The 15437-nt window shown below is 34.9% G+C and overlaps 1 protein-coding gene across 4 annotated transcripts in view; it reads right to left on the bottom strand.

Moving 5' to 3' along the window:
• arhgap24 (Rho GTPase activating protein 24) overlaps nucleotides 1-15437 on the bottom strand; it is a 132798-nt gene that overhangs the window by 19534 nt on the left and 97827 nt on the right. Inside the window, exon 1 of one of the 4 annotated variants that reach the window (XM_015340180.2) lies at nucleotides 5850-5994. The exons of the other annotated variants lie outside the window; for them this stretch is intronic. The gene's annotated coding sequence lies outside the window, so the exon portion shown is untranslated. Of the gene's footprint in view, nucleotides 1-5849; nucleotides 5995-15437 lie in introns of those variants that run through there. 4 annotated transcript variants of the gene reach the window in all.

The raw sequence follows: 15437 nt of genomic DNA on the forward strand, positions 1-15437 counted from the left end.
GCCATTAATACCCAAAACACAATAGAGAATAATCTACACATTATAGCCAGTGTTTCTCATGCTTTCTAAGGCACATGCTTACCACCGTATTTTACAAGTTAAGAAATAAAAAAACAAGCAATATACTTAATCAGATGCTATTTCATTGCCCCATAAAACAGCAAACAATCCTGCATGCAAGAGTTGATTTTATAGGGAGATATGTGAAAAAACTTACTTTCAGAATTTACAAAGCTAGAAGTGATAATTTTAAAATAAATATTGTCTAAACCTTGTTATAGTCATTTAGTAATTTTGTAGCTGTGTTGCACAGAACAGAACAGGACTAATGAATTGCTTTTATTGTGTGTATCATTGTTGATCTGAAGATCTTTATGGATTCATCTTAAAATAATACAGAGATGAACAGGTTAATTAGTAATTGGCTATCTGGATAAATTATTCAAGAGGATAGTGTAATGTACTCCAGCTTTATGCTGTATCTCAGAGGAATTTGTAGTCTTTAATGATTTTGTTGGAGAATAACCATGTCAGCAAAAAATATGTATTTTTTATGCATAATATACTGTAAATCAAGGATGATCAACAGTCAAGGGAATTCTAAAATATACATACAGTATTGACCATTTTTATTATATCTCTTGTTCTCTTTGACATTACAATGTCCCATCTCCCCATAAAAAATAACATGTTTCTAGAGAGATGTAAATATTTATATAGATGTAAATATATATGTAAATATTTTAATAATATATTTTATTTTATCTGCATTGGATTATACCTTCGAAGTGCATATACTATAGTCATTCTTGTGTTTAACTAGCCTCATTATCATTAAACAGACAATTTTAAAACAAATTAGACCTTTCTAAATAAAATAATAGTTTAACTCCATGACTACAAGAATAATTTGTCATTGTACAAGCACATGTACACATGTTATAATTATTTTAAAAAATTTTATAATCTCAAGTAGGTGCTATTATTTTATTACATTATTTTTTGTCTTTCTTTCAAGTCAGATAATTAGTACAGTAGTTCCACTGAGTTTCAGTTCATCAGATATACTGTATATGGTTTAGATCATGTCAAAGGTTTGAACTCAGCATTAAGCTTAAGATATCTTAGATAAACAAATTCAGACTGGCTGAAGGTTTGTTTACAGCACATCTGCTATCTGGCATTTGAAAGTCTTCTTTAGGAACTTATTGAAGTTATATCATGATGAAATATGTTAATTTTTTAGATTGTCTGAACTGGGTGATTTGTGATTTACAGTATAATCACTATAAAGTGGTATTCAAAAAACACAACTCTATATATAGTACACTATATTCCATCCAAGACTTTCAAAACAGAGAACTTCAACAGGAGTCTAAAGTCCACAAGGTTTTACAATGCAACACTTAGTCTCAGGATGGAACATGCTGCATACAAAGACTTGTCAGACTTTTCATGTGTGTTGTGTCAGACACAGCAAAATGAGGGACAGGTGGAGTTAATAAACACTAAAACATTTCTACGCTGTAAGAATACTGTTCAAGCAAAAGCCTTCTGCCAAAACCGCTGTTCCACAACAGCCATGTGTACACAGTTTATACAGTACAGTATATTGATCTTTCTTTTAGATTATAAAGTATATTGATCTTTCCTTTAGTGTTATTTTCAGTTTTATAGAAAAATATATAAATTCAGCAACTGTGAGATTATCATCTGACCTTTAAATGCAAAAGTGCTTGGTGTGTGTCTCCTATTTCTTTATAAAGGCCATTCTTTGCCAAGGCCAACACTACTACAAGAGCAGATTAGATTCTAATTTCTCTCACCTGTGTATCTATCCTCTTCCCTTTCTCTTCATTAAAAGCTGATCCATCATGTCTCTTTATTAGGAAAGTAGATTTTTTCCCTCACAAACATTTCATAATATAAATGAGTTGTTTATTTTATGTAGGATTCATAACAACAAATCCACATATGTTTGGGTTTTTTTTGGTCAGCGACCACCAGTATGCTGCTAGGATGTTGCTAATGTAAAGCTGCTTGAGATTTGCTTTCAATGATACATTGATAATAAAAAAAAACTTGCTTACTGCTGACTGGTCACCAACTGCATGCCCTCCAACAGCAGAGTTGCCTACCTTCTCATCCTTAAAAAAATAATATATTTTTGCTCCTTGTTATGGGAAGCCCTTATGAAAGTCAGGACAACCTACTGGCTGCATAGGTCACAAAAAGAAACATACTGTAGGCTGTGAATGTGAGTATTGGACTGTGAAATAGAAGCAACAAGGGTGTGGCTAACAAGACAGAAAGCCCAGTTAGAGATGAATCTGTGTCTGTTGATGACACTCCCATGAGTATCCTAGATTATTTTCTGTTTTGCAAAGAAACTAGGTTACCATGGCCTCTAGGTTGGCCTTTGTAATTAGTCTGATGAAACTAATTAGTTCAGCTGGGTAGCTGCGTCAGTATGTGGAAGCTGCAAAGGAACGAGTAATAGGTTTATTCCGTGCTGAAAAGAGAAGAAAGAAAACACAACATTTCGGCTTTGGAGCCTTCTTCAGGTTGACCTCACCATTGAAAAACTTTATGTTTTCTTTCTTCTCTTTTCAGAATGGAATAAACCTATTACTTGTTCCTGATTCAACTAATGATCTCCTTCTAAGCCGCACCTTGAAATAGGTAGTTAAGAATACTAGTTCATGTGCTGGTGTCAAAAATGAAATGTCTGCATCAAGTTTATTGAGACAGGGAGGGAGGAACTACTGATGCTACAAGGCATGTCAGTTTACTGGTTTATATCTCTTTGGGAACTCTGAAAGAGGTTAAAAAACAGGTTTTGACAAGGCCTTTGTAAGGAAATTGAAAGGTACTGTTATCCGTGCCTGGAGTTTCAGTGTTCCAACTCATGGCTTTTCTAATTCTCTTCCCCATTTAGTCAATGACCACACTCCTCTTATGTACAGTATATGTGTGCTCACACTTCAGGAAATGCACAGGTGAAATGCTGGTTTCAGGCCCAACAGCCTGATAAATTTACAGTCGCCCTCAGAGCAGTGGCATGGCACAGTAATTCTGAGGCCTTACAGGATACACAGGCTCATAGAATTAAAAATTAATAAGCAGACTGAAATGTTAATTCAGCGGGAAAACACAGCTGAAAGAGGCTCCTTTTAACTGATGAATTGCAACTGAAAAGGGAGGCATCGAACTGACCATAATAACCCTTTACAAGAAATTGACAAGTGACAGTAGAAGTCTCAAAACAATATTACTGCAGAATGAAGTGAGGTGTGAATTCCCATATGTTAGGAAAACTAAAGAAGAAAAAAAATTGCAGGGTTATTGGTATCATCAGATCCCTAGACACACTACCACATATAATGTAGGAGTCTCTTATATAAACAGGACAGTACTGTATATAAATGAGAGCAGCTAGGCAGAAATGTTGCCACAGGTGGTATCTCCTCTCCTCAAAATGCAAATGAGTCTAACATCAGAAGTTTAAAGACTACTAATAAAGACTACTAATAGAATTGGCTCATTACATTCCTTTTCATTAGTTTATGTACTGTATCTGGGGGTCAAAATGCAGATACTGTAGTAGGGTTAAGGAGGCCCATAAGACAAGAGATTATTTTGGCTGCAAAGCTGAAAATCAGCACTACCTTAGTGCCACATTAGTAGAAATGTTTCTTTTTCATTTCATGTTATGAACAACAGAATCTCATGCACATTTTTAAATTAATGTTCTTGTGCTAAAGGGTGCTAAAGGTGTGAAGCATTTTCAATGAAAATGAACATGTTATTTACTATCCATGTATATTTGGAACAGACAACCAAAGCAAAGGAGAGCTTATAGGATTTTTCTGCTTCAAATAGCATAAGAAAAAAAAGAAGAAAAAGAAAACATAAATTATGAAGCTGTGATAAAAAACACAAAAATATAGTTGAAAGCAGTTAATTAAAATAAAATCACCAGATTATATTATTAATAAATCTGATATGTAATCATACACATTTATGCTAAATAATTCAAATTAATGTAGTAAATTAAGGTGATGTTCTTAGTATCTTTACTTGATGCTGTAGTTATTGGATAGCACTAGTGATTTCTACTTCTGTACTCTTGATCTCAGTGGGGATGATCTAGCTTTCAGAGAAACATCCATCTTCTACGGAATCATTAACCTTCTTTGATAAGACATTGACTTGCTGTGTCTCTGGGGTCTCATAGATTAACATTCAAAGTGTTCAAAGACAACCCATAAATTACAAAATACTCCACCATTGATAAATGTCTCAATAGCAAAGCAGAAGAGGTAACAAGTGCCTTTCCTGTTTCTGTGGTGAAATTTACTGTATGTTTCTATGATGCTCAAATTCATCATTTAAATTCCAAAATATTTTAAAACCATTATAAGCCACATTGCATGTTTTCATGAATGTTGTAAATTATTCATCATTTATTAATTTTCTATGGAATTTGTGTCCAAACTGTTTCTAAGGAGTAGGATTTTGACTTTCTTCAAAAATACACTAAATACAAACTTGTTATTCTAATGAAAATAATAATAGAAAATAATTAAAAAGAGAAAAATCAAATAATGTGTGTATCACAAGTGAGATTATTATGCATATAGGATCCCAAACTAACTCCATGCTGTTTAAGAATTTGCTAAAGCCTAGTAATTAAACTGCCCTGATGGCATTTAATAATTGCTTCAGACAGTGTTTAAAGACTATCTATTATTTAGATTAATAATATCCTTAGTGTAATGAACAGGTTACTGTCATAATTACAGTACTTTTTCTTAGTGTTTTTTCACATTGTATTCTCTGTGGGGTGGTGAAGATTGAGAGATATTCACTGAAGATGGGAAATACATTTATCTTCCTGAAATAACATCTACTGTGTGTAAAAAATATCAAGTATCCATACCTTCTTAAATGACAGTAATTACTGTACAGTATTGAGGTATGCCAACATTTTTTACAAGGGCAAAATAAATGTGATTTAACACATCTTTTTTAACTAACAATTATGAAGTTCTTCAGTGCATTTTCACACAATGTAATTTAAGTTTTGCCTGCAGTTCTGTTCTCGCCTTTGTTAGCAGCACAGAACAAATCACTTAGAATAAGATGGTAGCTTTTATGTTTAAAAAAGCAAGCAAGTTACTCATAGAAATTTATCTCAGTAAATTTTTCTAATACAGTATGCAGCATTACTCTTTATTAGGAGCACTGATGCCTTGCAGTTTCACTTTTTGGTTATGAGTTAAGCAATTAAGCTTTCTGGGATTGAAAGGCATCACAATGAATAACTGTGATCATTTGATCCAGTAGAGGATGAATGGATTTCCCATGCAATTAGGGTTTTGTTTCATTTCTCAATTGTACAAATCATTAGCAACCTGGAGAACTAGTCATAGCACATAAAACAAAATAAATATTTCACTTCATCTACTGTATATACAGAGATAGAGATAGAGTACATTATATCCAGAATATGGATATATTTCTTAAATTTTCTTGTAATATAAGTCAGCATTATCAAAACATCATCAAACAGAAAAAGCAAACATTTTGTCTCTCACACATTTTTGCTAATTTCAAAGAACATCCTACAGTACATGCTGTTATAGGCTTCTTTTAAAGTAAACACTATGCTGTGCTCAGCACCAGAATTTTCAGCATGACAATCTGTTTTTTAGAACTGTACAGCTCAGCGTTTCAAAATTAGTCAGTCTTCAGAATGATTGCTTTCTTATACTTCATCAGCATTACACTAGCACCCATTGCTTCAAAGTCTAAGAAAGGAAAAAAAAACAGCCTGCTATACTGACCCTTGTCAAACACTCAAGAAGCAGTCACATGGGGTACTGTACGTTTCAGCTTAATAGCCACGGGAAGTCCTTCTTCTCCACAAACTCAGCCTCGTTAAAACATCCACGAGCCACTTCTTGGGTTAAGCTTCATACACCAGCTGCCAGACAATGGGATTAGTGAGCATTCCAGGCCCCTCCCCTTTTGAACTGAACCATTGAGAGTGGAGAGACTGAGCTGTCAGCAACAGCACTGCAAAATTCAGATGGAAAAGCTTGGTGCAGAGAGCTCACCACAGGCAAGGAGGTGTTTAAGGATATTTTCTAATTAATACTGCTTGCAAGCTCGTCTCTCCGCTCTCCACACCTCCTGGGCATTCAGCTGGGACTAGCACAGACTGAAAACCTTGTGAGAACGAGTACAGCACCAGGGAGAAATAATAAATGACCAAATAGGGTGGCAGGCAGTGAAGACCAGACAATCCCCTATGCATTTCTGTGAGACTTATTTAAATATTAGCTCAGTGACAGGTCTATTTATTAAGACTTTCACTTGATATAAAGCTCCATTTTACTCTTTTGACAGCTAGAGCTTCACCATAGTTCACCAAAGTAGTATCCTGGGGCTATCATAACTCTTTGCAGTCATTTCCTTTTGTCTAAGGTATTAAGAAGATCCAAAATCAAGTGATTCAAACATAAATCACTACCGGCAGAAAAATATATTATCAGAAAAATAACTAAATTCATTTTCCTATACATGTAAATGCCTTTTTTTTAGTCACTCTTAGAGTTGAGCTTATTGCCATTAGAAGTTTGCAAAATCATCTAAATGCTGTTCTATTTGTAGCAAAAGCTACATCTCTGTCTAATGTTGACAGATCAACTAAATTAAGTCCTTGACATGGCTGTCATGAGCCTAACTGTTCTGGAACCAACTGTTTCAAAAAATAGACTTTAGTTTGAAAAGCCAATGATGCTAACATTCATGGAAAGGTCTAAAAGTCATAGGCAAATTACTCTCCTTGTTAATGGAGACATGGAGAATTCTGTACCAACAGACTGCAGTTCTTTATGAATTAGATTTGCATTGAGGCTTTGTGGCTTTACGTCTGTCAATTCACTGACAGTACACTCCAACAGGCTTGTCTGTATACAGAACAGGTACAGTCATTTCTTCTCAGAAAACCCTGAATAAGTTGATTACATCGACTTTCTTGCCCAGGTGTAATAGAGACAGCCTCGCACCATTCCCTGAGCCTGCAAGTCAATTTTAATTTAATAAAATAGCAACAACGTGTCCAAAAAGTTGAAAGCAAGGCAGCCATCTGCCACACTCTACATACATACACTAAATTGAAACATTTATGAGCTTGAAAATGACTAGTGTTATTGAGAATACAAATCTGTCACAGTGCTAGGTGGACTGAAATTTAATGTGAAAAGTGTTGTAGTGAAGTAGAAGATGAGCTTTTAAAAGTCCCATTGTTGGCTTAACTGGTTAAAGGCTGCAATGCTACAAGAGTAGGCTAAAGTCATCATCATGACATGGAGCCTGGATCATGTTACTAGCAGGCTAGGATCAGGATTCTTCAAGTAGTATTATTATACAATGGGTTCAGTGCTGTTGGGGAGTAGGTTTAGGTTTAGTCAGCACTTTCTTGGTGTTCAGTGAAATAACAGTTTCTATAGCTTCCTAGGCCCTACAGGAATTCAGTGAGGGACACACATCACTGCTTGTCATTCCGAGCTTTTGATGCAGAAAAGATGAATGTTCCGATGTCTGGTGAGGGGGGTAGTAGGAATAGTCTGTATGAATTTCCTCATTCTCTCTTTGTCCGTATGGGGTTCATTACTGCAAAACTGAAATCCAATGATACAATTGGCAATTTCAAAAAAGGAGGAAAAACGGCAATTCTCTTTTAAGAAAACTAAAACAAAAAAAAAAACATTGTGATTTTTGGTAGGGGGCTGTATTATATTAAAAAAGTAAGTCTGATTTTTTGTCAGATTCGTGATTCCTTCTTGGGTTAACTTCCAGTTGTTTGAATGGAAAACCACGAAGATGGATATGTTTATGGCATTTTGGTTTCATGCAAAATCAGTGTTTCACTGACATCTGGGGTTTCAAATTCTTGGAAGCACCTCCAATATTTTAGTTAATTGAATTATACAAAATCAGACCCCAGTACAAGTCAATTGAGTTACAAAGATAAATTAATCCTAAACTTAAAAGTCATAGAATTAAAATATTTCATAGGAAAATTAAAAATATCTTAATGTCAAGTAAGACAATGACAGAATCAGGTAAACTTATTCATAATACAAACAAAATATCTAGGTGTTGCTTCATTGTGCAGTTGGTGCATGATAATATGATTCAATACTTTGCAAATAATGATTTGCCAGTGCCAGTTGTTTATATTATTCTGATATTGCCTGTAAATGAGTTAGTTTTGTGCTGGTTTAATTATTAATCATGAAATAAGGATTGCAACTCAGAAAGCAGATCTAATTAAATTGAATTGAAATTGTTTAGATGCAGTTTGGGAAATAAATGAAATCACCTTCTGTATCCTTAAACTGCTTCTTTTGTGAATTCCAATTATATTTCTGAAATGTTATCTTAAGGGAATTACATATTAACAATAAATACATTTTGCTTAATGACTTTCTGAGCAATTTAACAGAAACAGATAAACACAAAAGTCCTTTAATACATACAATCATTTTCTATTCAAAGACAAAATATTATTTTCTGTATGTAGTGGATTCCCCACTTTCTTAATATACAGAAGTTTTCTTTTACAATCAAAACAAGGATTAATGTAAAACATTTATAAGCATTATATATTTATAAACTGACTTCCCTTACTGAAGCTTTGATTTTCCAATTTTAATAGGTATGGGCACTGTTAGTACTGTACCTACTTAATGTGTAGATAATACTCCCAATTGCACAGAGCTCTGTCTGGTATAGAAAGTCTTCTACAGTCTTTTAATGAGCAATGAGAGATGATAATGACAGGAACTGTTAAACACTGGCAACTTCTGTATTTTCAACCTGCTATGTTGTATACACCACAGATTTATTCAGACTGTCCTCTGACTATAGTAACTCGGACTTGTAGTAAACCAAGAAAAAAATTCCCTAAACCTACAGTATGAAAAGCTGAAGGCTTATACATACTAGAAGCTGCTTATTACAATGATTCATCCCTAATTCATAATTCATCCCATTCAGCCAACATTCATCCCTAATGCTTTTTGATGGAAACTACAAGATGCCACTTTCAAAAACAATTAAGACTAAATAAATCAGCAGAGACTGATTTGATGGCAATAATTAGCTGCAACAGCCAACCTGCTGGATAAGAAAAAATAACCCTTTCTTTTATATGAGAGTACAGGTACTACCATAAATAATCCACAGTGAAATGTAATATGGTGATGATGCAGTAGTATCAAATACAGTGTATTGTTCTTGGATTGTTTTCAAAAGTTTTAAGCAAGTTCCCTGCCTGCACTACTTTGGTTGATAACTGACAGGCATGAAAACAAATTAAATACAGCAGACTGTATGGATTAAAGCATTTAACCAGTCCTAGATTTAAACTAAATTAAATTAAGTAAGGGGCATTCTTGAAAGATTCATTCTTATAGTAAACTCCTGAATAGACCCTCTAGTCAGTAAAGAGGAACAAGATAGGAATTCTCATCAACTCCTAATACCTCAAGTGGATTTATACATTTTCATACCAGGAATTCAAGAAATTCAAGGAATTCAAGCTGAAAACTAGCAAAACACACAGTTCAAGACTTTCACAAAGTCCTTTGCAAAAAAATAATACAATGACACTTAAGACCTCCAAGGTAAACCTGGGTGTCCACTAATTATTCTACAGGATATTAATTAAATAAAGGAATAATTTTTATTATTATTATTGCTTATACTTATATAGTGCTTTTCTGGACACTCCACTCAAAGCGCTTTACAGGTAATGGGGACTCCCCTCCACCACCACCAATGTGCAGCATCCACCTGGATGATGCGACAGCAGCCATAGTGCACCAGAATGCTGCTACACATCAGCTATCAGCAATGAAGGATCAGTCATCTCCTATCAGTGGGAAGGAGAGCAGAGTAAGGTAGCCAATTCATGGGGATTATTAGGAGGCCATGATTGGTAAGGGCCAATAGGAAATTTGCCCAGGACATTGGGGTAACACCCCTACTCTTTTCAATAAATGCCCTGGGATTTTTAATGACCACAGAGAGTAAGGACCTCAATTTTACATCTCATCCGAAGGACGGCGCCTGTTTACAGTATAGTGTCCCCGTCACTATACTGGGGCATTAGGACCTACATGGACCACAGGCTAAGCGCCCCCTGCTGGCCCCACTAACACCTCTTCCAGCAGCAACCTTAGTTTTTCCCAGGAGGTCTCCCATCCAGGTACTGACCAGGCTCACACCTGCTTAGCTTCAGTGGGTTGCCAGTTGTGAGTTGCAGAGTGATATGGCTGCTGGCTAATAATGTGACAAAAGTGTTTGGAGTTCTCCTGCTGTACCAGTATTGCAATCTATTCTATGTTCTTGTCATTAGAGAGATAGCTTATACTCCTGGGGGCACAAGCACCAGTTATTGAAGTGATGGATACTTATTCAAGTCTCTGCCTTCTTCAAGAACTGTTTGATGTTGACAACTGTTTTCTTTGCCTCAGGTGGAAAGGAGTTATGGAACACTGTCAAAAGAAGTTTCTTGTTGTAGCCCAAGACTTTGGGCTGTCCATAAATCTGACAGAAACAGAAATAATATGTTAAGCTGAACCTAGGAGCTCTAAACAGTAAAAAAAAATCAATAACCATAAAAGGTGTGAAACCAACACAAATACAAAAAAACGGCTTGCTTCAGACATGTTATTAGTGACAGTAGTGTGGCAAGTACTGTAGGGTAGAAGTCTAGATTTTCAAGGACATCTGGGAAGATAAAACTGCTTTAGAAAGCGTTGGGTGTACACAGTATGTATGGCCCCTTGACCTCCTTGTTTAATTGTCCATGTACTGGAGACCTGGGGGGATGTACTGTTACACCCAGTGCTGAAGATAAGATACTGAGGTAAGTGGCATTGAATACTTCTTTAGTATTTTAGTGTTAACATGAAAATTCAGATCCAAAACAGCATGCAACCACTTTTACTTAAACACAATATCAGAACAACTCAACACCCCATTCAAATCCAAATTATGATTTACACAGTATCTTTATTAAACCTGTCATGGCTGTGCTGAATGCAGCTGTTTCGGGATAGTTCTTTCCATTTCAAGAATGTTACTGCTCTCCCATTTCCCATGCAGGCCTATTATTTGTTTCAGAGCTGGAAACTGATTCAATTTATAAGAAATGAACTTACTTTGATTTAAAGGTGGTTGGGGGAAGATTCTAGACCTGTCAGTGCCTGACTGTGCAGCTTAAATGTGCCATCTTAAATTTAATTTGTCAGTCAACAAAATAACCTTCATGAAAAGGAATACTTGTATTTCTCACAGATATAATATCTGGACACCCTGCATTTATGGTTATGCCATAGTTACACAGATATCCACTGATTTATGATAATTGAAGCTATTAGCCTCCAGCAAGAAAAAGATCTACACAACGCTCATTCACATCAATGAGAAATCCACTCCCTCTGAATTTACTATGCAATACATGCATGTATAAAAATCTTCATTTGACACTGTTGAGCTAATTTCCATTTTTTTGTTATTCTGTTCCTTCGGTTTGAGGCAATTTATTCACGGGGCTGTACTTTACAGCTTACATTAATTGTGAAGTCATGTCTTGTATTTTTAATGGTCTCATGATTAATAAATCTGGTTAAAGGGTTTAAAAGGCCTTGTGTGAAAGTCATTTTATTGAGTGAGTGACAAGTCCAGACAACCAGTTGCTGGAAAATAAATATACAAATGAAGAGCATGTTATGATTTTTGATCCAGCTGAAGCAGCTTTCAACCATTGCAAAGCAGAGTAAACAAAGTAAAATGATTGAAAAATGGCAAAAATATAGTGAAAGTTCTACCTCAACACTGGCCTGAATAACTGATAAAATGTATTTTCCTCTTGAAGATATGTGCTTGTGTAACATGTCTGTGATGACATTCACCCAGGTTTGTCAAGAGTGCTCAGAAGACACTGGCAAGGCACCGGCCTTCTGGCATAGACAGTATGGCATACTGTATGTCTGAGCAGTTTGGACTGGACACTCAGTGGTATTGACTATTAAGACAGCAGTTAAAATCCTGGTACTGGCCACATATTTTACAAATTGTTTTTACTACTTCAATGTATGACTTTTACTGACTGTATGAACACTGAAGGTACTCAGTACTTTTTAGCATTATGTGTTCTGTATTTTAGTATTTTTAAAAAATTGCAACAACCACTGAGACTTAACAGCACAGCTTTTCTTTTATTAACACACCGATCACATCAAACACTCACTGCACGCAAAACTCTGTTCCACAGTTGCAGCCTTCCCACAGTACCCAAAGGATGGCAACAGCATTTGCTGAAAAATTAATGTGGCATCTATGATTGATGTAGTCTCAGGCCACATAAATGTCAACTAAATGAGCCAAATGCCACTAACATCTGCAGGAACCTTTTATCTGCATTGTGAATATGTAACACCATTATGAAATGTAAAAGGCATACAAAATTATGATTCAGTGAAGCAAAGCTCACAAAAACATTCCTGTGAAAGGTAAATGGAGTGTAAAAATTTATGTATGGGTGTGTACATTATGTACTTCACAACTTTATGTATGTGTATGTATATGTGTGCATACACTGTATACTGTATTTATGTATCAGTGTGTTATTGCTTCTTGCATTCTCATACATTTATGGTATTCTACTTCAGTTAACTTGATTTTATCTCAAATATTGTTAAATAAAATTGAGACTTGAGATTCTTTATTTAAGGTTACAGCATACTCACATTTTAAAGGTTTGCTAATCCTTAGTAATGTTTGGAAGTCCTACATGTTATTAGTAAATATTGGTCAATAGAGATCAATCCAAGTATATCAGTATTGGATGCTGAGTTACAGAATCAATCTAAAGGTCTAAATTAATATGGATTATTAGAAACTTGATATCACATTTAAAATTCTCCTTCATATCTGAAGACTAAGTCTCTGAAATAGGAAAATCTCTTCTTGGCGATCTTCTTAACTTCTTTAAAAATTATGAAAGAAGAAAACAACGTATTTGAAAATGGGTAACAGCATAACATACAGTATGAACAAGTAATAGGTTTATTCCATGCTGAAAAAAAAGAAGAAAGAAAACACAACATTTCGGCCGTGGAGCCTTCTTCAGGTGTGACCTCACACCTCACACCTGAAGAAGGCTGCACGGCCGAAACGTTTTTTTTCTTCTTTTTTTCCCAGCATGGAATAAACCTATTACTTGTTCCTTTGCAGCCTATGCATGCTGACGCAGCCACCCACCTGAACTATTAAAATAATAATAATAATAATAATAATAATAATAATAATAATAATAATAATAATAATAATAATAATAATAATAATGCCTCTAAAAATCAATAATTCAGTTTTTTCAAAATTAAAAAGGAAATTGATAACATTGACCAGAACTTATGTTTGCTTAAAATTACACCAAGTAGACACAGGATACAAAACAGGAGGCACCTCTTTGAGAAAACAGTGTTTTGTAAAATAAACTGGTGACATTGTGAATTGAAGCCACAGACTTTGGTTCTGTAGCTTCACGTTGTTTACGAATGCATAAATATGGTCTCCATTAATTTTATGGCATTTTTTACTATTTTCTTAAACATGACAAATTGCAGTTCAATAACAAAGCAGATATGTACAAGAAAAGTATGTAAACAATTGCCCCTGTTACATTGATATTTTGAGTCCCCTTTACACAACAAAGGAAGCTTCACCTTGAAGGCACATTTTTCAAGACACCTGTTTCATAGTAACTACAGGTCCAGATTGTGAGTGTGCTCCAGTTTAAGTGACTTCAACTGTTCGAAGATTGAACAGTACAATGCTCATACCAAGATCTCTTTTTTTTTAACTTCTCATGCTGAAAACAAAATTGAAAAATAGCTTTGCTATTACTTTTACACTTTCTATTACCACTTTCATCTTTTAAACCCAAGAGCTGCTGCAGACCACAATTTTATTTGGACTCCAATGAAGCAATTGCTTTTTTAATGTATTTTTGCTTCTTTTTTTGGTGATCTACACAAAACAATGAAGGCTGGCTACAGATATTCGTTGGGACTGACTCAGCACAAAAAAGCAAGATTTAATTTAAGCAATTTCATTTTGCTCCACTGCTGCCATATTACATTATCAAAGTAAATTGAGTTTCACACTCACTTGAAAATAACATTAGGCATTCAGTTGGGAAAGATTTGTATTGTTTTTTGCAGGCACAATTGGCGGTGGGTGTTTTTTTAATCACTATTTGTATTTTTGTTGACAGCAGATCTATTAATGTAACAGTAGACAAACAAGTGCTTTGTTTATTCAGATAGGAAAACAATAATACAACAGCAATAAAATGTGACAAATAAGCATGCTTATTTTGTTTTTTAGGCAAAAAGTGACATCAAAAACTGAATTAAAATTGTAATAAAACCTTTTTACATGGCTTCTCCTTTACTATTACTGTAGCTACAGAAGCAATACAAAAAATGAACAAATGATTTAGGAACTCTAACAGAGACTGCTTCACATAGTTGATAGAACACTCAGAATGAACAATCATTCTAGGTAAAACAAACAATAAAATAGAAGTAAGAGACACAGCATCCTCTGTTTAAGGCTGTTCTACTCATAACACTTACTAAAATACAGTATAGCTGATTTCACAGTTTAGTAAGAACTTATGTTCCACTGACTGCTTAAAGGTTGTTCTACTGAAAACACAAACTTGTGTACCTACAGTACAAGCTATATGTATTTAAGCAGTCAGTGGGACATACTTGTTTAGTAGAACATACTGTACTAAACAGTGCAATATGCTACATACTGTAATAAGCTGTCAAATATATTTTATTAAAAGACGGGTAACTGTTGTCTTACAGTATATATAATTAGTTGGACAGTTAACACACTTTGTAACACAAAGGCAGGTCAAGGGTCTCTGAGGAAGTACACAAATGTTAAACTAACAGTACTATGACACTGGATTCATTGCATACAAAACAGTAACTTTGCTGAGTAAAGATGCATCTACAACAAAGTTGAAAAATTGATCATTAATCTAACAAATGTGAAAGTCAGATCATTCAAGACTGAATGAAAAGCCATGCAGAATATACAGTATATGCTTACATATACTGTTAATAGCCATCCAATTTAACATTATCATGTACACAATATTACATATGACCAGCAGCCATATCACTCACAATATCACTCACAACATCAACTCACAACTGGCAACCTACTGAAGCTTAGCAGGTGTGAGCCTGGTCAGTACCTGGATGGGAGACCTCCTGGGAAAAACTAAGGTTGTTGCTGGAAGAGGTGTTAGTGGAGCCAGCAGGGGGCGC

This window comes from Lepisosteus oculatus, chromosome 3, assembly GCF_040954835.1.
Source record: "Lepisosteus oculatus isolate fLepOcu1 chromosome 3, fLepOcu1.hap2, whole genome shotgun sequence".
Taxonomy (NCBI): domain Eukaryota; kingdom Metazoa; phylum Chordata; class Actinopteri; order Semionotiformes; family Lepisosteidae; genus Lepisosteus; species Lepisosteus oculatus.